The sequence below is a fragment of the Ranitomeya imitator genome, chromosome 3, assembly GCF_032444005.1.
Source record: "Ranitomeya imitator isolate aRanImi1 chromosome 3, aRanImi1.pri, whole genome shotgun sequence".
Lineage (NCBI taxonomy): Eukaryota > Metazoa > Chordata > Amphibia > Anura > Dendrobatidae > Ranitomeya > Ranitomeya imitator.
The window spans coordinates 717,008,885-717,030,474 of record NC_091284.1 but is presented as its reverse complement, the minus strand read 5'-3'; the positions used below and the strand labels follow the sequence as shown (position 1 = coordinate 717,030,474).

General features: G+C 44.5%; 1 protein-coding gene across 1 annotated transcript in view; it reads left to right on the top strand.

The window, feature by feature from the left end:
* The window catches only part of NCKAP1L (NCK associated protein 1 like), a 397,914-nt gene that overhangs the window by 99,453 nt on the left and 276,871 nt on the right, over nucleotides 1-21,590 (top strand). The gene's annotated exons all lie outside the window — the stretch shown is intronic.

The window sequence follows — 21,590 nt, the reverse complement described above, 5'->3', positions numbered from 1 at the left end:
CAGTCCCCAAAGTATAGAGACAGACTGTGACAAGTCAGGTCTGGAATAAGGCTGGAACCTACTTCCATTTACTTTCCGTTAGGCCGGCGTCACACTAGAGAGTTTTACGGATGTATGAGAGGCGCAAAAACTACACATTGTACACGGACCAATGATTCTCTATGGGGAAGCTCCTATCTGCCGTATATTTCTCAGCCGTATTTTACGGGCTGAGAAAATCGCAGCATGCTGCTTTTGTCAACGTATTGCGCAAAAAATCCGCCAATGAAAGTCTATGGGGGCGAGAAAAATACGGACTACACACGGACCATCAGTGTGACTTGCGAGAAATACGCAGCGGTGTTCTATAGAAAAGCCGGTAATTCAGTGCGGTGTACAGTAAAATCACACTGACAGAATAGAATAGAATAGATAGAATAAATGTCTACACATAGTATAGGTATATATATATATATATATATATGTCAGTGGGACACATATATATATATACCGTATTTTCCGGCATATAAGACGACTTTTTGAACCCTAAAAATTGTCCCAAAAGTCAGGGGACATCGTGGTCACATGAGCGGTCAGGTGACCGGTCACCTGACCACGACGTCATCGAAGGTCCTTCACTCACTGCATTCTTAGGGACGGAGGCAGACGCTAGCAACGCTGTGAGCCAGGGGCCGTCCGAGGGTGAGTATATCCATGTTTTTTATTTTTATTCTTTATTTTTTACATGAATATGGATCTCAGGGCCTGAAGGAGAGTCTCCTCTCCTCCAGACGCTGGGAACCACACGCCGTATAAGATGACTGGGCGTATAAGATGACCCCCGTCTTATATGGCGGGCATATCCCAAATTCCATATTTTATATGGAAAAGTTGGGGGTCATCTTATACACCAGAAAGTACGGTATATATTTATATTTAATACAGTGCTAGATAGCATAAAAGCCGGTAATTCAATTTAGCTTTTGCTATCTCCTTATCAAACCTGACAGGATATGAGACATGGTTTACATACAGTAAACCTTTTCATATTTTTTTTTTTTTGCATATTCCTCACTACTAATGTTAGTAGTGTGTATGTGCAAAATTTGGGGGCTCTAACTGTTAAAATAAAGGGTTAATTCACGGAAAAAACTGGTGTGGCATTTTTCTACATGCATTTGCATATTTCCCATAAGGGATAGGAGCAGTGTTCTGGATCACTGCGTTGAGAAACACGTGATGGTGTTTCCGCGGTGTTGGATGCTTTGATCTCCCCGAGGTCATTCATCCTTATGTTTATAGTCCTTTTACTAGGCACTGCTACTAATAGCCAGTTTCCTACTCCACACTGATGAGGGGCAAATATCCCGAAACAGCTGTTTGTGGATGGATACCATGTTTTGGCATAGGTGGTTTTCCTTTTGGGATGCTGCCCTTCCCGTGGTTGTTCCTTCCCGGTGAAAGACCTGGCTATTTATTGCTTGCGTTGAGAAACACGTGATGGTGTCTCCGCGGCTTTTCTACATGCATTTGCTATTGTAAGGTGACATTAAGCCTGGTTAATAATGGAGAGGTGTCAATAAGACACCTATACATTATTAATCCAATAGTGGTAAATGGTTAATAAAACACACACACATTAGGAAAAAAGTATTTTATTGAAATAAAGACACAGGGTGTTGTAATAGTTTATTATACTCTTAATCCAAATGACGACCCTTGTTCTGTAAAAGAATAAAAATAAGAAAGCAACAATATCCCATACCTTTCCGGTGCTCAGTCACGTCCCACGCTGTAAATCCATCTGAAGGGGTTAAAAAATTTTACAGCCAGGAAACTGCTAATGCAGCTGCCCCTGGCAGTAAAAACTGGGGAATGAATGGAAAGCAGGGGAACGTAGCATCGTAGACTTGGGGTGCTGCGCCCCCTGCTGGTATAAACTCATATGAACTCTAGCGTGGGAATTTTTCTGAATAGTTTCTCACGCTAGAGTTCATATGAGTTTATACCAACAGGGGGCACAGCACCGCAAGTCTACTATGCTATGTTCCCCTGCTTTCAATTCATTCCCCAGATTAGCCAGGCTCCTGGCTGTAAAATTTTAAGAGTATAATAAACTATTACAACGCCCTGTGTCTTTATTTCAATAAAATACTTTTTTCCTAATGTGTGTGTTTTATTAACCATTTACTACTATTGGATTAAAAATGGATAGCTGTCTTATTGACACCTCTCCATTATTAACCAGGCTTAATATCACCTTACAATAGCAAGGTGGCATTAACCCTTTATTACCCCATATCCCACTGCTACAGGGGAGTGGGAAGAGAGAGGCTAAGTGCCAGAATAGGTGCATCTTACAGATGTGCCTTTTCTGGGGTGGCTGGGGGCAGAAGTTTTTAGCCAGGAGGGGGGGCAATAACCATGGTCCCTCTCTAGGCTATTAATATCTGTCCTCAGTCACTGGCTTTCCCACTCTGGCGGAGAAAAATGCGCGGGAGCCCACACCAGTTTATGTCGTGAATTAACCCTTTATTTTAACAGCTAGAGCTCCCAAATTTTGCACACACACACACTACTAACATTAGTAGTGAGGAATATGCAAAAAAAAGGGATATGAAAAGGTTTACTGTATCCGGTCGGGTTTAGGAAGGAGATAGCAAAAGCCGTTAATTGAATTACCGGCTTTTCTGCTATCTTGCGCTGTATGAAATAAAAATATAAATATATATATATATATATAGAGAGAGAGAGAGAGAGAGAGAGACTGTATATATGTTTTCACGAATATTTGAGCCCATGGATCCATTCTATGTCCATTTTGCAAGCCGGCAAGAAAATCTCGCTGTACGGATGCCATACGGATTACATACGGAGGTTTACATGCGCAAAATACGCAGCCACACCCTGCCTACGGATGACATACGGATCACTGTTTTGGGATCATTTCTGCGGATTACGCATGTAAAATACGGACCGTATTTCCCTACGCTGAGTGTGACCCCGGCCTTACTCTGCAAATTCTAGTGGTCTCATGATAAGGAAAACTACTGTTGTGAGAGGAGTCTGGCTGCTGCTTAGGATGAAGCGGCCGCTTAGTTCTGATGAATCCTGTTCTGCTATCTGCCATTATTACCTACAGAACACAATAAAATTCTTCTTCTACATCCAGGAGTCCAGACCTGGAAACCCAGAAAGCAAAACAGACATAACTAACTATACGCGAGTCCAATAAGATGGAATATTTGGCCATTTAGTTATTAATGATCAGATCTTGTTAATGCTGAAATATAGTTTTTCGAATATATTAACGAAAAAAAAAGTTTACTGCTTACTTGTCTTGTATGTTGCCCCCTAAGGCCTCCGTATATGTTAGATTAACGGTCAAACCCGCCAAAATGAACAGTTTCAGCCGACAGTGTAATATGTACAAGGGCCCCCACAGAAGATTGTCTGCGGAGATAAGGATGGGGCATGTCTAATTTCAGACCCACATTCCTTTTGATCTTTAAAGTTAATCTGTCCCTTAAAAAAAAATGCTATTAACTTGTAGATATGGGGTTAATCTACAGGTAAAGGCCGGCTTCACACTCAGCGTATGAAAATACGGTCCGTATATTACGGCCGTAATACGCTGAAATGTCCCGAAAATAGTGGCCCGTAGCTCCTCCGTAGGCAGGGTGTGTCAGCGTTTTTTGCGCATGGCATCCTCCGTATGTAATCTGTATGGCATCCGTACTGCGTGGTTTTCTCGCAGGCTTGCAAAACCAACATACCGCTATAGAAATGATCCATGTGTCCCAAAAAGAAAAAAAAATATATATATACTGTCTATATATATATATATATACAGTGGGGCAAAAAAGTATTTAGTCAGTCAGCAATAGTGCAAGTTCCACCACTTAAAAAGATGAGAGGCGTCTGTAATTTACATCATAGGTAGACCTCAACTATGGGAGACAAACTGAGAAAAAAAAAATCCAGAAAATCACATTGTCTGTTTTTTTAACATTTTATTTGCATATTATGGTGGAAAATAAGTATTTAGTCAGAAACAAAATTTCATCTCAATACTTTGTAATATATCCTTTGTTGGCAATGACAGAGGTCAAACGTTTTCTGTAAGTCTTCACAAGGTTGCCACACACTGTTGTTGGTATGCTGGCCCATTCCTCCATGCAGATCTCCTCTAGAGCAGTGATGTTTTTGGCTTTTCGCTTGACAACACGGACTTTCAACTCCCTCCAAAGGTTTTCTATAGGGTTGAGATCTGGAGACTGGCTAGGCCACTCCAGGACCTTGAAATGCTTCTTACGAAGCCACTCCTTCGTTGCCCTGGCGGTGTGCTTTGGATCATTGTCATGTTGAAAGACCCAGCCACGTTTCATCTTCAATGCCCTTGCTGATGGAAGGAGGTTTGCACTCAAAATCTCACGATACATGGCCCCATTCATTCTTTCATGTACCCGGATCAGTCGTCCTGGCCCCTTTGCAGAGAAACAGCCCCAAAGCATGATGTTTCCACCACCATGCTTTACAGTAGGTATGGTGTTTGATGGATGCAACTCAGTATTGTTTTTCCTCCAAAAACGACAAGTTGTGTTTCTACCAAACAGTTCCAGTTTGGTTTCATCAGACCATAGGACATTCTCCCAAAACTCCTCTGGATCATCCAAATGCTCTCTAGCAAACTTCAGACGGGCCCGGACATGTACTGGCTTAAGCAGTGGGACACGTCTGGCACTGCAGGATCTGAGTCCATGGTGGCGTAGTGTGTTACTTATGGTAGGCCTTGTTACATTGGTCCCAGCTCTCTGCAGTTCATTCACTAGGTCACCCCGCGTGGTTCTGGGATTTTTGCTCACCGTTCTTGTGATCATTCTGACCCCACGGGGTGGGATTTTGCGTGGAGCCCCAGATCGAGGGAGATTATCAGTGGTCTTGTATGTCTTCCATTTTCTAATTATTGCTCCCACTGTTGATTTCTTCACTCCAAGCTGGTTGGCTATTGCAGATTCAGTCTTCCCAGCCTGGTGCAGGGCTACAATTTTGTTTCTGGTGTCCTTTGACAGCTCTTTGGTCTTCACCATAGTGGAGTTTGGAGTCAGACTGTTTGAGGGTGTGCACAGGTGTCTTTTTATACTGATAACAAGTTTAAACAGGTGCCATTACTACAGGTAATGAGGGGAGGAAAGAGGAGACTCTTAAAGAAGTTACAGGTCTGTGAGAGCCAGAAATCTTGATTGTTTGTTTCTGACCAAATACTTATTTTCCACCATAATATGCAAAAAAAATGATAAAAAAACAGACAATGTGATTTTCTGGATTTTTTTTTCTCAGTTTGTCTCCCATAGTTGAGGTCTACCTATGATGTAAATTACAGACGCCTCTCATCTTTTTAAGTGGTGGAACTTGCACTATTTCTGACTGACTAAATACTTTTTTGCCCCACTGTATATATATATATGTCAGTAGACACATATATGTATATATATTACTATTTTTTCCAGCGCTATACAGCTTGAAAGCCGGTAATTCAATTACCGGCTTTTTCTTTCTCCTTCCTAAAACCCGACATGATTTGAGACATGGTTTACATACAGTAAACCATGTCTTCTCTCCATTTTTTTTGCAGATTCCACACTACTAATGTCAGTAGAGTGTATCTGCAAAATTTGGCCATTCTAGCTCTTAAAATAAAGGGTTAAATGGCGGAAAAAATTGGCGTGGGCTCCCGCGCAATTTTCTCCGCCAGAGTAGTAAAGCCAGTGACTGAGGGCAGATATTAATAGCCTGGAGAGGGTCCACGGTTATTGCCCCCCCCCCTGGCTAAAAATATCTGCCCCCAGCCACCCCAGAAAAGGCACATCTGGAAGATGCGCCTATTCTGGCACTTGGCCACTCTCTTCCCATTCCCGTGTAGCGGTGGGATATGGGGTAATGAAGGGTTAATGCCACCTTGCTATTGTAAGGTGACATTAACCCTAATTAATAATGGAGAGGCGTCAATTATGACACCTATCCATTATTAATCCAATTGTAGTAAAGGGTTAAATAAAACACAAACACATTATTTAAAATTATTTTAATGAAATAAAAACAATGGTTGTTGGAGTATTTTATTCTACGCCCAATCCAGTCACTGAAGACCCTCGTTCTGTAAGAAAAAAAACATAATAAACCAACAATATCCTTACCCTCCGCAGATCTGTAACGTCCAACGATGTAAATCCTTCTGAAGGGGTTAAAACATTTTGCAGCAAGGAGCTTTGCTAATGCAATGCTACTCCTCGCTGCAAAACCCCGGGGAATGAGTCTAAATATAGATCAATGAGCTATATTTAGCTTCATTTGCGGTGAGGCGCCCTCTGCTGGATGTTCATAGATCGTGGGAACTTACCTAGAAAGCTCCCAGGCTTGATCTTGATCTATATTTAGACTCATTCCCCGGGGTTTTGCAGCGAGGAGTAGCATTGCATTAGCAAAGCTCCTTGCTGCAAAATGTTTTAACCCCTTCAGAAGGATTTACATCGTTGGACGTTACAGATCTGCGGAGGGTAAGGATATTGTTGGTTTATTATGTTTTTTTCTTACAGAACGAGGGTCTTCAGTGACTGGATTTGGCATAGAATAAAATACTCCAACAACCATTGTTTTTATTTCATTAAAATAATTTTAAATAATGTGTTTGTGTTTTATTTAACCCTTTACTACAATTGGATTAATAATGGATAGGTGTCATAATTGACGCCTCTCCATTATTAATTAGGCTTAATGTCACCTTACAATAGCAAGGTGGCATTAACCCTTCATTACCCCATATCCCACCGCTACACGGGAATGGGAAGAGAGTGGCCAAGTGCCAGAATAGGCGCATCTTCCAGATGTGCCTTTTCTGGGGTGGCTGGGGGCAGATATTTTTAGCCGGGGGGGGGCAATAACCGTGGACCCTCTCCAGGCTATTAATATCTGCCCTCAGTCACTGGCTTTACTACTCTGGCGGAGAAAATTGCGCGGGAGCCCACGCCAATTTTTTCCGCCATTTAACCCTTTATTTTAAGAGCTAGAACGGCCAAATTTTGCAGATACACTCTACTGACATTAGTAGTGTGGAATCTGCAAAAAAAATGGAGAGAAGACATGGTTTACTGTATGTAAACCATGTCTCAAATCATGTCGGGTTTTAGGAAGGAGAAAGAAAAAGCCGGTAATTGAATTACCGGCTTTCAAGCTGTATAGCGCGGGAATAAATATTAATATATATACATATATGTGTCTCACTGACATATATATATATATATACCTATTCTATGTGTACACATTTATTCTACCTATTCTACTGTAAGCTGTCAGTGTGATTTTACTGTACACTGCACTGAATTGCCGGCTTTTCTCTCTAACAGCGCTGCGTATTTCTCGGAAGTCACACTGCTTGTCCGTGTGTAATCCGTATTTTTCACGCTTCCATAGACTTTCATTGGCGTATTTCTTGCGCAGTACGGTGACAAACGCAGCATGCTGCGATTTTGTACGGCCGTAGAAAGCCGTATAATACTGATCAGTAAAATACGGCAGATAGGAGCAGAGGCATAGAGAATAATTGTGCCTTATTTTTTGCGAGTTTTACGGACGTAGTTTCTGCGCTCTTACGTCCGTAAAGCTCGCAAGTGTGAAGCCGGCCAAAGGGTATGTGCACACGCTGCGGATTTTGCTGCTGATCCGCAGCGGATTGGCCGCTGCAGATTCGCAGCAGTTTTTCATGCGTTTACAGTACCATGTAAACCAAAATCCGCAGTGCACATGCTGCGGAAAAAAACGCGCGGAAACGCTGAGTTGTTTATTCTGCAGCATGTCAATTCTTTGTGTGGATTCCGCAGCTGATTACACCTGCTCCATAATAGGAATCCGCAGGTGTTAAACCGCAGGTGTAATCAGCACAAAATCCGCAAAAATAAAAGCGCAGTGCAGATTTCCTGCGGATTTACCAAAGTCAGTCCAAAAAAATCCGCAAGACTTTCCGCAACGTGTGCACGTTGCCTAATAGCGTTCTGAATCTCCCCAGCGCCGGCACGGAGAGCCACACCGCTTGGAGGAAATGACCCTTATACCTCCTGGCAGCCACAGGGGGCGTGATTGTAGTCGCTGCTCGCTGTACACTGACTTTTCTGCTGCACATACTGACGGTGTGCACACGCCCTTACCATACGTGCCTTATGGGAACTCCTGTCAGCACATTAGGGTACAGGGTGTAACCTTCAGATGTACGTTGCAGGTAGGATATTAGTAGTTTTCTTTGGCACTTGGATTCTAGGCCTTTATGTAATTTTCAAGTAACTGCTATTTTTTTTCTTTCATTTCGGTGTTTTCCAATCCAGTCCCCCAGGAAACCTGAAATAAGTAATGTCTTGCAATTTCCCTTAGAGAAATGATGTGCTTCTGCTGATTTAGCGATGCTAATTAAAACACCCATGCATTATTAATGAGACTGTGTCACCTATCATTTTAAATACTCATTAAACCCAGCGAGTGACACCTACGGTATTTTTTGGTATTTTTCTCATTTTTGTTCTTGTTTTAGATTCCTTTCTTTTGTTTTTCATACCTGATTATGTGGGTAGTCGTCTTCCCTGAGTTGTTGCTCTGCTCTGTCATCAGTTCAGAGCTTTGCTTTACAGCAGCCACTTGAACCTTTACAAACCTCAGGCAGAAAAAGGCCCATCGACCTCTATGGGGGAACTTTCACACTCTGTGACCTGTGCAGAGGGGTTTGTGCAGGGCGAAGTAGGAGGTGACCACTGCAAATTGTGAATGGTGGGATCTTGTGTTCTTTTTATATGGGTGTTACCTTAGATTGTAATCCTGCATGTGATGATGATAACTGAGTGATCATTACAGAACTGGAAGTGTCAGCTCTATTTAAGGCTGCCGTCACGTCACACTAGCAGTATTTGGTCAGTATTTGGTCAGCCTCACGCTCCGCTCCTGAGTGACGGCGTCAATGCCGGGTATTAACATTCGAGACTCAGACGTATTTCTCGCATGTGTGATCCCGACCTAAGCCAAAACCAGGAGTGGAACAATTAGGCCGGCGTCACACTAGGCATCAGTAAATACGGTCCGTTTTTTACAGCTGTAATACGCAGTAACTGTCCCAAAACACTGTTCCGTATTCAATGCGAGGATGCCATTTTTACGCACAAACTTATCCGTGTGTCATCGTATGGCATCCGTATGGCTTGCGTACGGCAATTTTTTTCTTGCAGGCTTGCAAAATGGACATATCATGAATCCTTCGGCTCAAATATTATTAAAAACATATATACAGTCTATATATATATATATGTAAGTGAGACACATATATATATATTTATATTTCATACAGCGCTAGATCGCAGAAAAACCGGTAATTCAATTGCCGGCTTTTGCTAACTCCTTCCCAAAACCGACATGATATGAGACATGGTTTACATACAGTAAACCATTTCATATCCCTTCTTTTATTACATATTCCTCTACACTAATGTAACAAGTGGCATCCGTTTGGCTTCTGTACGGCGATTTTTTCTCGCAGGCTTGCAAAATGGACATATCATGGATCCATCGGCTCAAATATTGTTAAAAACTTATACAGTCTATATATACAGTGGGGCAAAAAAGTATTTAGTCAGTCAGCAATAGTGCAAGTTCCACCACTTAAAAAGATGAGAGGCGTCTGTAATTTACATCATAGGTAGACCTCAACTATGGGAGACAAACTGAGAAAAAAAGATCCAGAAAATCACATTGTCTGTTTTTTTAACATTTTATTTGCATATTATGGTGGAAAATAAGTATTTGGTCAGAAACAAAATTTCATCTCAATACTTTGTAATATATCCTTTGTTGGCAATGACAGAGGTCAAACGTTTTCTGTAAGTCTTCACAAGGTTGCCACACACTGTTGTTGGTATGTTGGCCCATTCCTCCATGCAGATCTCCTCTAGAGCAGTGATGTTTTTGGCTTTTCGCTTGGCAACACGGACTTTCAACTCCCTCCAAAGGTTTTCTATAGGGTTGAGATCTGGAGACTGGCTAGGCCACTCCAGGACCTTGAAATGCTTCTTACGAAGCCACTCCTTCGTTGCCCTGGCGGTGTGCTTTGGATCATTGTCATGTTGAAAGACCCAGCCACGTTTCATCTTCAATGCCCTTGCTGATGGAAGGAGGTTTGCACTCAAAATCTCACGATACATGGCCCCATTCATTCTTTCATATACCCGGATCAGTCGTCCTGGCCCCTTTGCAGAGAAACAGCCCCAAAGCATGATGTTTCCACCACCATGCTTTACAGTAGGTATGGTGTTTGATGGATGCAACTCAGTATTCTTTTTCCTCCAAACACGACAAGTTGTGTTTCTACCAAACAGTTCCAGTTTGGTTTCATCAGACCATAGGACATTCTCCCAAAACTCCTCTGGATCATCCAAATGCTCTCTAGCAAACTTCAGACGGGCCCGGACATGTACTGGCTTAAGCAGTGGGACACGTCTGGCACTGCAGGATCTGAGTCCATGGTGGCGTAGTGTGTTACTTATGGTAGGCCTTGTTACATTGGTCCCAGCTCTCTGCAGTTCATTCACTAGGTCCCCCCGCGTGGTTCTGGGATTTTTGCTCACCGTTCTTGTGATCATTCTGACCCCACGGGGTGGGATTTTGCGTGGAGCCCCAGATCGAGGGAGATTATCAGTGGTCTTGTATGTCTTCCATTTTCTAATTATTGCTCCCACTGTTGATTTCTTCACTCCAAGCTGGTTGGCTATTGCAGATTCAGTCTTCCCAGCCTGGTGCAGGGCTACAATTTTGTTTCTGGTGTCCTTTGACAGCTCTTTGGTCTTCACCATAGTGGAGTTTGGAGTCAGACTGTTTGAGGGTGTGCACAGGTGTCTTTTTATACTGATACCAAGTTTAAACAGGTGCCATTACTACAGGTAATGAGTGGAGGAAAGAGGAGACTCTTAAAGAAGAAGTTACAGGTCTGTGAGAGCCAGAAATCTTGATTGTTTGTTTCTGACCAAATACTTATTTTCCACCATAATATGCAAATAAAATGTTAAAAAAACAGACAATGTGATTTTCTGGATTTTTTTTTCTCAGTTTGTCTCCCATAGTTGAGGTCTACCTATGATGTAAATTACAGACGCCTCTCATCTTTTTAAGTGGTGGAACTTGCACTATTGCTGACTGACTAAATACTTTTTTGCCCCACTGTATATATATATATATATATATATATATATATATATATAAATATATATACTAGAATGTGGCCCGATTCTAACGCATCGGGTATTCTAGAATATGTATGCGTAGTGTACAGCACAGCCCATGCAGTACATTGCGCAGCCCCCCACGCAGTACATTGCGCAGCCCACACAGTACATTGCGCAGCCCACGCAGTACATTGCGCAGCCCACGCAGTACACGTTGTATATTGCGCAGCCCACGTAGTATATTGCACAGCCCATGTAGTATATTGCCCAGCCCACGTAGTACATTGCGCAGTGCACGTTGCATATTGCGCAGCCCACGTAGTATATTGCGCAGCCCACGTTGTATATTGCGCAGCCCACGTAGTATATTGCGCAGCCCACGTAGTATATTGCCCAGCCCACGTAGTATATTGCGCAGCCCACGTTGTATATTGTGCAGCCCACGTATATTGCGCAGCCCACGTTATATATTGCGCAGCCCACGTAGTATATTGCGCAGCCCACGTTGTATATTGCGCAGCCCACGTAGTATATTGCGCAGCCCACGTAGTATATTGCCCAGCCCACGTAGTATATTGCGCAGCCCACGTATATTGCGCAGCCCACGTAGTATATTGCCCAGCCCATGTAGTACATTACGCAGCCTACGGTGTACATTGCGCAGCCCACATTGTATGTTGCGCAGCCCACGTAGTATATTGCCCAGCCCATGTAGTATATTGCGCAGCCCACGTATATTGCGCAGCCCACGTTGTATATTGCGCAGCCCACATAGTATATTGCACAGCCCATGTAGTATATTGCGCAGCCCACGTAGTATATTGCCCAGCCCATGTAGTACATTGCGCAGCCTACGGTGTACATTGCGCAGCCCACGTTGTATGTTGCGCAGCCCACGTAGTATATTGCGCAGCCCACGTTGTATATTGCCCAGCCCACATAGTACATTGCACAGCCCACGTAGTACATTGCACAGCCCACGTAGTACATTGCACAGCCCACGTAGTACATTTTGCAGCCCTCATTGTATATTGTGCAGCCCACGTAGTATATTGCGCAGACCACATAGTATATTGCGTAGCCCACGTAGTATATTGCGCAGACCACATAGTATATTGCACAGCCCTCGTTGTATATTGCGCAGCCCACGTTGTATATTGCGCAGCCCATGTAGTATATTGCCCAGCCCACATAGTATATTGCGCAGCCCACATTGTATATTGCGCAGCCCACATAGTATATTGCGCAGCCCTCGTTGTATATTGCGCAGCCCACGTTGTATATTGCGCAGCCCACGTAGTATATTGCGCAGCCCACGTTGTATATTGCCCAGCCCATGTAGTATATTGCGCAGCCCAAGTTGTATATTGTGCAGCCCACGCAGTATATTGCGCAGCCCACGTATATTGCACAGCCCACATTGTATATTGCCCAGCCCACATAGTATATTGCGCAGCCCACGTTGTATATTGCGCAGCCTACGTTGTATATTGCACAGCCCACGTAGTATATTGCACAGTCCATGTAGTATATTGCAAAGCCCACGTAGTATATTGCACAGTCCATGTAGTATATTGCACAGCCCACGCAGTCTATAGCAATGTGGGCACCATATCCCTGTTAAAAAAAAGAATTTAAATAAAAAATAGTTATATACTCACCCTCCGTTAGCCCCCCGGATCGAAGTGGTTACCGATGCTCCTCGTGCGCTCCGGTCTGAAGAGTGTATTGCGGTCTCGCGAGATGATGATGTAGCGGTCTCGCGAGACCGCACTTCATTATCTCGCGAGACCGCAATGCATGGAGCGGTCACCGGGGCGTCGCGAGGAGCATCGGTAACCGCTTCGATCCGGGGGGCCACCAGAGGGTGAGTATATAACTATTTTTTATTTTTTTTTAATTATTTTTAACATTAGATCCTTTTACTATTCATGCTGCATAGGCAGCATGAATAGTAAAAAGTTTGTCAAATAGGGTTAATACCCTATAAGACGACCCAGGAAAACATACTCAGAAGGGAGGTAAGAACATTTCTAAAACAATCCACAGTGAGGAGATTGGAACAAAACAAAATCCTCTAAACTGCATGCTCGCAAACGCCAGAAGCCTGACAAACAAGATGGAAGAACTAGAAGCAGAAATATCTACAGGTAACTTTGACATAGTGGGAATAACCGAGACATGGTTAGATGAAAGCTATGACTGGGCAGTTAACTTACAGGGTTACAGTCTGTTTAGAAAGGATCGTAAAAATCGGAGAGGAGGAGGGGTTTGTCTCTATGTAAAGTCTTGTCTAAAGTCCACTTTAAGGGAGGATATTAGCGAAGGGAATGAGGATGTCGAGTCCATATGGGTTGAAATTCATGGAGGGAAAAATGGTAACAAAATTCTCATTGGGGTCTGTTACAAACCCCCAAATATAACAGAAAGCATGGAAAGTCTACTTCTAAAGCAGATAGATGAAGCTGCAACCCATAATGAGGTCCTGGTTATGGGGGACTTTAACTACCCGGATATTAACTGGGAAACAGAAACCTGTGAAACCCATAAAGGCAACAGGTTTCTGCTAATAACCAAGAAAAATTATCTTTCACAATTGGTGCAGAATCCAACCAGAGGAGCAGCACTTTTAGACCTAATACTATCTAATAGACCTGACAGAATAACAAATCTGCAGGTGGTTGGGCATTTAGGAAATAGCGACCACAATATTGTGCAGTTTCACCTGTCTTTCACTAGGGGGACTTGTCAGAGAGTCACAAAAACATTGAACTTTAGGAAGGCAAAGTTTGAACAGCTTAGAGATGCCCTTAATCTGGTAGACTGGGACAATATCCTCAGAAATGAGAATACAGATAATAAATGGGAAATGTTTAAGAACATCCTAAATAGGCAGTGTAAGCGGTTTATACCTTGTGGGAATAAAAGGACTAGAAATAGGAAAAACCCAATGTGGCTAAACAAAGAAGTAAGACAGGCAATTAACAGTAAAAAGAAAGCATTTGCACTACTAAAGCAGGATGGCACCATTGAAGCTCTAAAAAACTATAGGGAGAAAAATACTTTATCTAAAAAACTAATTAAAGCTGCCAAAAAGGAAACAGAGAAGCACATTGCTAAGGAGAGTAAAACTAATCCCAAACTGTTCTTCAACTATATCAATAGTAAAAGAATAAAAACTGAAAATGTAGGCCCCTTAAAAAATAGTGAGGAAAGAATGGTTGTAGATGACGAGGAAAAAGCTAACATATTAAACACCTTCTTCTCCACGGTATTCACGGTGGAAAATGAAATGCTAGGTGAAATCCCAAGAAACAATGAAAACCCTATATTAAGGGTCACCAATCTAACCCAAGAAGAGGTGCGAAACCGGCTAAATAAGATTAAAATAGATAAATCTCCGGGTCCGGATGGCATACACCCACGAGTACTAAGAGAACTAAGTAATGTAATAGATAAACCATTATTTCTTATTTTTAGTGACTCTATAGCGACAGGGTCTGTTCCGCAGGACTGGCGCATAGCAAATGTGGTGCCAATATTCAAAAAGGGCTCTAAAAGTGAACCTGGAAATTATAGGCCAGTAAGTCTAACCTCTATTGTTGGTAAAATATTTGAAGGGTTTCTGAGGGATGTTATTCTGGATTATCTCAATGAGAATAACTGTTTAACTCCATATCAGCATGGGTTTATGAGAAATCGCTCCTGTCAAACCAATCTAATCAGTTTTTATGAAGAGGTAAGCTATAGACTGGACCACGGTGAGTCATTGGACGTGGTATATCTCGATTTTTCCAAAGCGTTTGATACCGTGCCGCACAAGAGGTTGGTACACAAAATGAGAATGCTTGGTCTGGGGGAAAATGTGTGTAAATGGGTTAGTAACTGGCTTAGTGATAGAAAGCAGAGGGTGGTTATAAATGGTATAGTCTCTAACTGGGTCGCTGTGACCAGTGGGGTACCGCAGGGGTCAGTATTGGGACCTGTTCTCTTCAACATATTCATTAATGATCTGGTAGAAGGTTTACACAGTAAAATATCGATATTTGCAGATGATACAAAACTATGTAAAGCAGTTAATACAAGAGAAGATAGTATTCTGCTACAGATGGATCTGGATAAGTTGGAAACTTGGGCTGAAAGGTGGCAGATGAGGTTTAACAATGATAAATGTAAGGTTATACACATGGGAAGAGGGAATCAATATCACCATTACACACTGAACGGGAAACCACTGGGTAAATCTGACAGGGAGAAGGACTTGGGGATCCTAGTTAATGATAAACTTACCTGGAGCAGCCAGTGCCAGGCAGCAGCTGCCAAGGCAAACAGGATCATGGGGTGCATTAAAAGAGGTCTGGATACACATGATGAGAGCATTATACTGCCTCTGTACAAATCCCTAGTTAGACCGCACATGGAGTACTGTGTCCAGTTTTGGGCACCGGTGCTCAGGAAGGATATAATGGAACTAGAGAGAGTACAAAGGAGGGCAACAAAATTAATAAAGGGGATGGGAGAACTACAATACCCAGATAGATTAGCGAAATTAGGATTATTTAGTCTAGAAAAAAGACGACTGAGGGGCGATCTAATAACCATGTATAAGTATATAAGGGGACAATACAAATATCTCGCTGAGGATCTGTTTATACCAAGGAAGGTGACGGGCACAAGGGGGCATTCTTTGCGTCTGGAGGAGAGAAGGTTTTTCCACCAACATAGAAGAGGATTCTTTACTGTTAGGTCAGTGAGAATCTGGAATTGCTTGCCTGAGGAGGTGGTGATGGCGAACTCAGTCGAGGGGTTCAAGAGAGGCCTGGATGTCTTCCTGGAGCAGAACAATATTGTATCATACAATTATTAGGTTCTGTAGAAGGACGTAGATCTGGGTACTTATTATGATGGAATATAGGCTGAACTGGATGGACAAATGTCTTTTTTCGGCCTTACTAACTATGTTACTATGTTACTATGTTACTATGTAATAGCAGCGTTAACCGAGTGCGTTACACCGCGGTCAATGCGACCATTAACCCTGTGTGAGCGCTGACCGGAGGGGAGTATGCGGGCGCCGGGCACTGACTGCGGGGAGGAAGGAGCGGCCATTTTCTTCCGGACTGTGGCCGTCGCTGATTGGTCGCGGCAGCCTTGACAGGCAGCTGGCACGACCAATCAGCGACTTGGATTCCATGACAGACAGAGGCCTCGACCAATGAATATCCGTGACAGAAAGAAGGACAGACAGAAGGACAGACAGACGGAAGTGACCCTTAGACAATTATATAGTAGATATGTCAGTGAGGCACATATATATATATATATATATTTATATTTAATTCAGCGCTAGATAGCAGAAAAGCCGGTAATTCAATTGCCGGCTTTTCCTATCGCCTTCACAAACCCAACAGGATATGAGATGAGACATGGTTTACATACAGTAAACCATCTCATATCCCTTCTTTTATTACATATTCCTCTTTAATAATGTAAGAAGTGTCTTTGTGAAAAATTTGGGGGTCTCTAGCTATTAAATTAAAGGGTTAAATCCAGGAAAAAATTGGCGTGGGCTCCCGCACAATTTTCTCCGCCAGAGAGATTGAATTACCGGCTTTTCTGCCATATAGCGCTGAATTAAATGTATATATATATATATATATATATATATATATATATATATATATATATATGTGTGTGTGTCTCACTGACATATATATATATATACCTATTCTATGTGTACACATTTATTCTACCTATTCTATTCTATTCTATTGCCGGCTCTTCCATAGAACAACGCTGCGTATTTCTCGCAAGTCACACGCATGGTCCGTGTGTAATCCGTAATTTTCTCACCCCCGTAGACTTTCATTGGCGTATTTTTTGCGCAATACGCTGACAAACGCAGCATGCTGCAATTTTCTATGCCCGTAACATACCGTATATTACGGATGTGTAATATACGGCAGATAGGAGCTGCCCCATAGAGAATCATTGAGCCGTGTGCAATGCGTATTTTCTGGACGTATTTTCTGCGCTCATACGTCCGTAAAACTCGCTAGTGTGACGCCGGCCTTAGAGGAAAGGTATAATAGAAACATATGCACCACTCCTGCATTTATCACCCACTCCTGGTTTTGGCTTACAAATACTGATGTAAAATACTGACCAAATACTGCTAGTGTGACGGCAACCTAAGGCTTAGCTCCCAGAGTGAAAACTAAAAAAAAAAACAAAAAAAAACATGGATCCTCCAAGTGTTGATTGTGAATGCGATATCCTAAGTAATCGATGTAATTTACAGTTAATGGCATCCAATGCCACCAGAATTCTTTTTCTGTTACAGAGGCAGCGCCAGGGGCCCCAGGTAGCACACAGGGCCCCAGGCAGAACACAGGGCCCCAGGCAGCATACATGGGCCCCAGGCAGCACACAGGGACCACAGGAAGCGCACAGGGTCTCAGGCAGCGCACAGGACCCCAGGCAGCCCACCGGGACCCCAGGCAGCCCATAAGGCCCCAGGCAGCACACAGGGCTCCAGGCAGCCCACAGGAGTCCCAGGCAGCCCACAGGACCCCAGGCAGCCCACAGGGGTTCCCAGATAGCGCACAGGGGCAGAGAGAGTGAGCATGGGGGTAAGAGATAGCGCGCAAGGGGGGGAAATAGACAGAGCGCATGTCCCCTGTGCGCTGTCTGGGACCCCCTGTGCGCTATCTGGGACCCACTGTACGCTGTCTGGGACCCCTTGTGCAATGTCAGGGGCCCTGCTCTTGAGTATTCAATCCTGTAAGGCTTGTTTCACATTTGCGTACAGCCATGCGCATGCGTACGCTCTCAGTAAAGCCTTGACCAGTGCTGCGCCCTGCTGGTTAAGCTCCGCCCACGTTCTTTTGACGGTGCTGCAACCCGCTGCGAAGGCAACAAGTTGTATTTTCTTGCGTTCACCGAATTGTCAAAACAACAGTTTGTCCAGTTTATACCCCTCTGGGGCAGAATATACCCCGGGTATATTCTGGCCTAGCCCAAACTATACCCCGGGGTATAAATTGGACTAGTCCAGATTATACCCCTCCGGGTCAGAATATACCCCAGCTGCTGTAGATCAGATTTTTCAGCCTTTTGAGAACCATTGAGTGATATAATCAATAACGAAGCCCCAGGCAGCAAACGGGGCCCCAGGCAGTGCACAGGGCCCAAGGCAGCGCACAAGGCTCCGGGCAGCGCACAGGGCCCCAGGCAGCACACAAGCACCCCAGGCAGCGCACAGGGGCCCAAGGCAGCATAGAGCAGCCCCAGGAAGAGCACAGGGGCCCCAGGCAGCGCAGAGGGCAACAGGCAGCACAGAGGGGCCCCAGGCAGCACAGAGGGGCCCCAGGAAGAGTACAGGGGCCACAGGAAGTGCAAGGGGTCCCAAACAGTGTACGGGGCCCCAGGCAGCGCACAGGACCCCAGCAGCCCACAGGGGCCCCAGGCAGCCCACAGGGGCCCCAGGCAGTGCACAGGACCTCAGGCAGCACACGAGGTCCCAGGCAGTGCACAAGGCCCCAGACAGCACACGGAGCTCCAGGCAGCACATGGGGCCCCAGGCAGAGCACAAGGCCCCATACAGCGCACAGGGCCCCAGGCAGCGCACAGGACCACAGGGGCCCCAGGCAGCCCGCAGGGCCCCAGGCAGCGCACAGAGGCCCCAGGTAGCACACAGGGCCCCAGGCAGAACACAGGGCCCCAGGCAGCATACATGGGCCCTAGGCAGCACACAGGGCCCCAGGCAGCGCACAAGGGCCCCAGGCAGCGCATAGGGGCCACAGGAAGTGCATGCGGTCCCAGGCAGCGCACAGGACCCCAGGCAGCCCACAGGCACCCTAGGCAGCCCATAGGGCCCCAGGCAGCACACAGGGCTCCAGGCAGCCCACAGGAGTCCCAGGCAGCCCACAGGACCCCAGGCAGCCCACAGGGAGTCCCAGATAGTGCACAGGGTGCAGAGAGAGTGAGAATGGGGGTAAGAGATAGCTCACAAGGGGGGGAAATAGAGCGCATGTCCCCTGTCTGGGACCCCCTGTGCGCTATCTGGGACCCACTGTATGCTGTCTGGGACCCCCTGTGCAATGTCTGGGTCCCTGCTCTTGAGTATTCAATCCTGTAAGGCTAGTTTCACATTTGCGTACAGCCTTGCGCATGCATACGCTCTCAGTAAAGCCTTGACCACTGCTGCGCCCCGCTGGTTAAGCTCCGCCCACGTTCTTTTGATGGTGCTGCAACCCGCGGCGAAGGCAACAAGTTGGATTTTCTTGCGTTCACTGAATTGTCAAAACAACGCATGTGGATACAAACGCAAACATCCGCAGGGCCTGCGTACCCAATGATAAAGAAAGGGTACGCATGCGTACCTGGGCGGAGCTTAACTGGTGGGCACGGCAATGGGCGGGGCTTCACTGAGAGCATCCACAGCCGTGCGTAAATGTGAAGCTAGCCTAAGAAGTCTAGGGCCCCTGTGTGATGTGCAATGTCTAGGGCCCCTGTGCGAATTCTGGGGCCCCGTTCTTGAGTACATCACTCAATGGTTCTCATAAGCGTGAAAAATCTGATCTACAGCAGCAGGGGTATATTCTGACCCGGAGGAGTATAATCTGGCCTAGGTATAATATACCCATGGTCTATACTACTCTAGGGCAGAATATTAGTTTGTTTTTACTGCTGTAGTGCTACAGTATATATAGATGCACATACACAAACCATATACCATTTAATGCGGCTTTTGTCAGATTTTCATGCAGTCTGCAGCAAATTTCCCTCTTCCACGTGTCACGGAGAAATCTGCTGTGCTTCTGCACAAAACAATCCACATCATTGGGATGCGGATTTTGATGCAGATTGACTGCTGATTTTTTCCCTGTTGAAAATCAGCAGCAAATCTAGTGCAAGGGAACGGGTGGACTAGACTTATAGCATGTGTTGGAGGCATTACATTGAACTGACAGTAGGTGGTGCAGTTCCATGAGTGCATAGTTAATGTTATGTGTTGTAACTTGTTATGTATGTTTCTCCCTGCTCTCTATGATATGCACCTTAAGTTCTCCAGTGTGAGTTCCTATTCTATCCTGATAAGGTATATAAAGTGAACTTGGAACACCTCCAACAAAAAAAAAGTTTTCCAATTGTAACAACAATGGAAGACCAACTATATGATCAGCTTTTGAGATTCTACACTGCAACAGAACAAAAGTACCCCCAGTGGATCTACGATCTACCTCCAGAGAAACATTCAACTGCCAAGTGCCAGTTTAGACAAACATCTAAGCCATATCGAGCAGAGAAAGGGATAATTTACTATGGAAAAAAGGAGGTTCTCACTAAAAGCCGACTGCCAAATATCCTGAAGGCCTGGTGGCCATTTTGGCAGAGATAAAACATTTGCCAAAATTTCTGACCGTTATAACTGGAAGGGAATGAAGAATGATGTTTACCAAAATGTCAAAGCCTGTCAAAAATGTTTTGTCACATGTCCCAAAATCAGCAAAGAAGCTCCACCACTCAACAGTATACCAGTGCCTGGAAAAGTATGGAGCTTAGTTGGGATTGATCTGATCGGTCCTATTCAGGAAACATCAAATGGCAAAAAATATATAGTTGCTGTCACTGATCATTTCTCGAAGTGGACTGAAGCAACAGCTGTTCCAGACAAAAGTGCCATGTCAGTAGCAACATTTTTGTACACCATTATTTGCCGCTTAGGCTGTATGGACACTCTGATTAGCGACCAGGGAAGAGAGTTTGTGAACTCGATCATCGACAACCTGATGGATCATTTTCAAACAGATCACCGCATTTCATCTGCCTACCACCCACAAACAAATGGCCAGTGGGAACGTGACAATCGAACACTCAAGGAATCTCTTTGCAAGCTTGTCAATGACCAAGGAACCAACTGGGATAAGTTCATCCCTGGTGTTTTGTTTGCCTATCACACATCTGTGCATGCCTCAACCAAGTGCACTCCATTTGAGGTAATGTACGGACGAAAGGCTAAACTTCCTATTGACCTCAATCCATCAGCAAATGACACTGTGGATTTCATGTCTCTTTCAGATGATGCCAACCCTGATGTGCTAAATACACTCACAACCATTCGTAACAGGATCTTCTCAACTGTAAGTACCAACATCCATTCTGCTCAGGAACACCAAAAGTGTGCCTTTGATCACCGACCCAAGAGCAACAAAGAAATCACTTCTGGCACCATTGTTTATATCAAGAATCCATGTCGTATTCATCGCATGGGTTCAAAGATGGCACCACGCTGGGTTAGACCCTACTTAGTTGTGGAATCCTTAACCAAGGGACGAGTAAAACTTAAGAACAATAAGA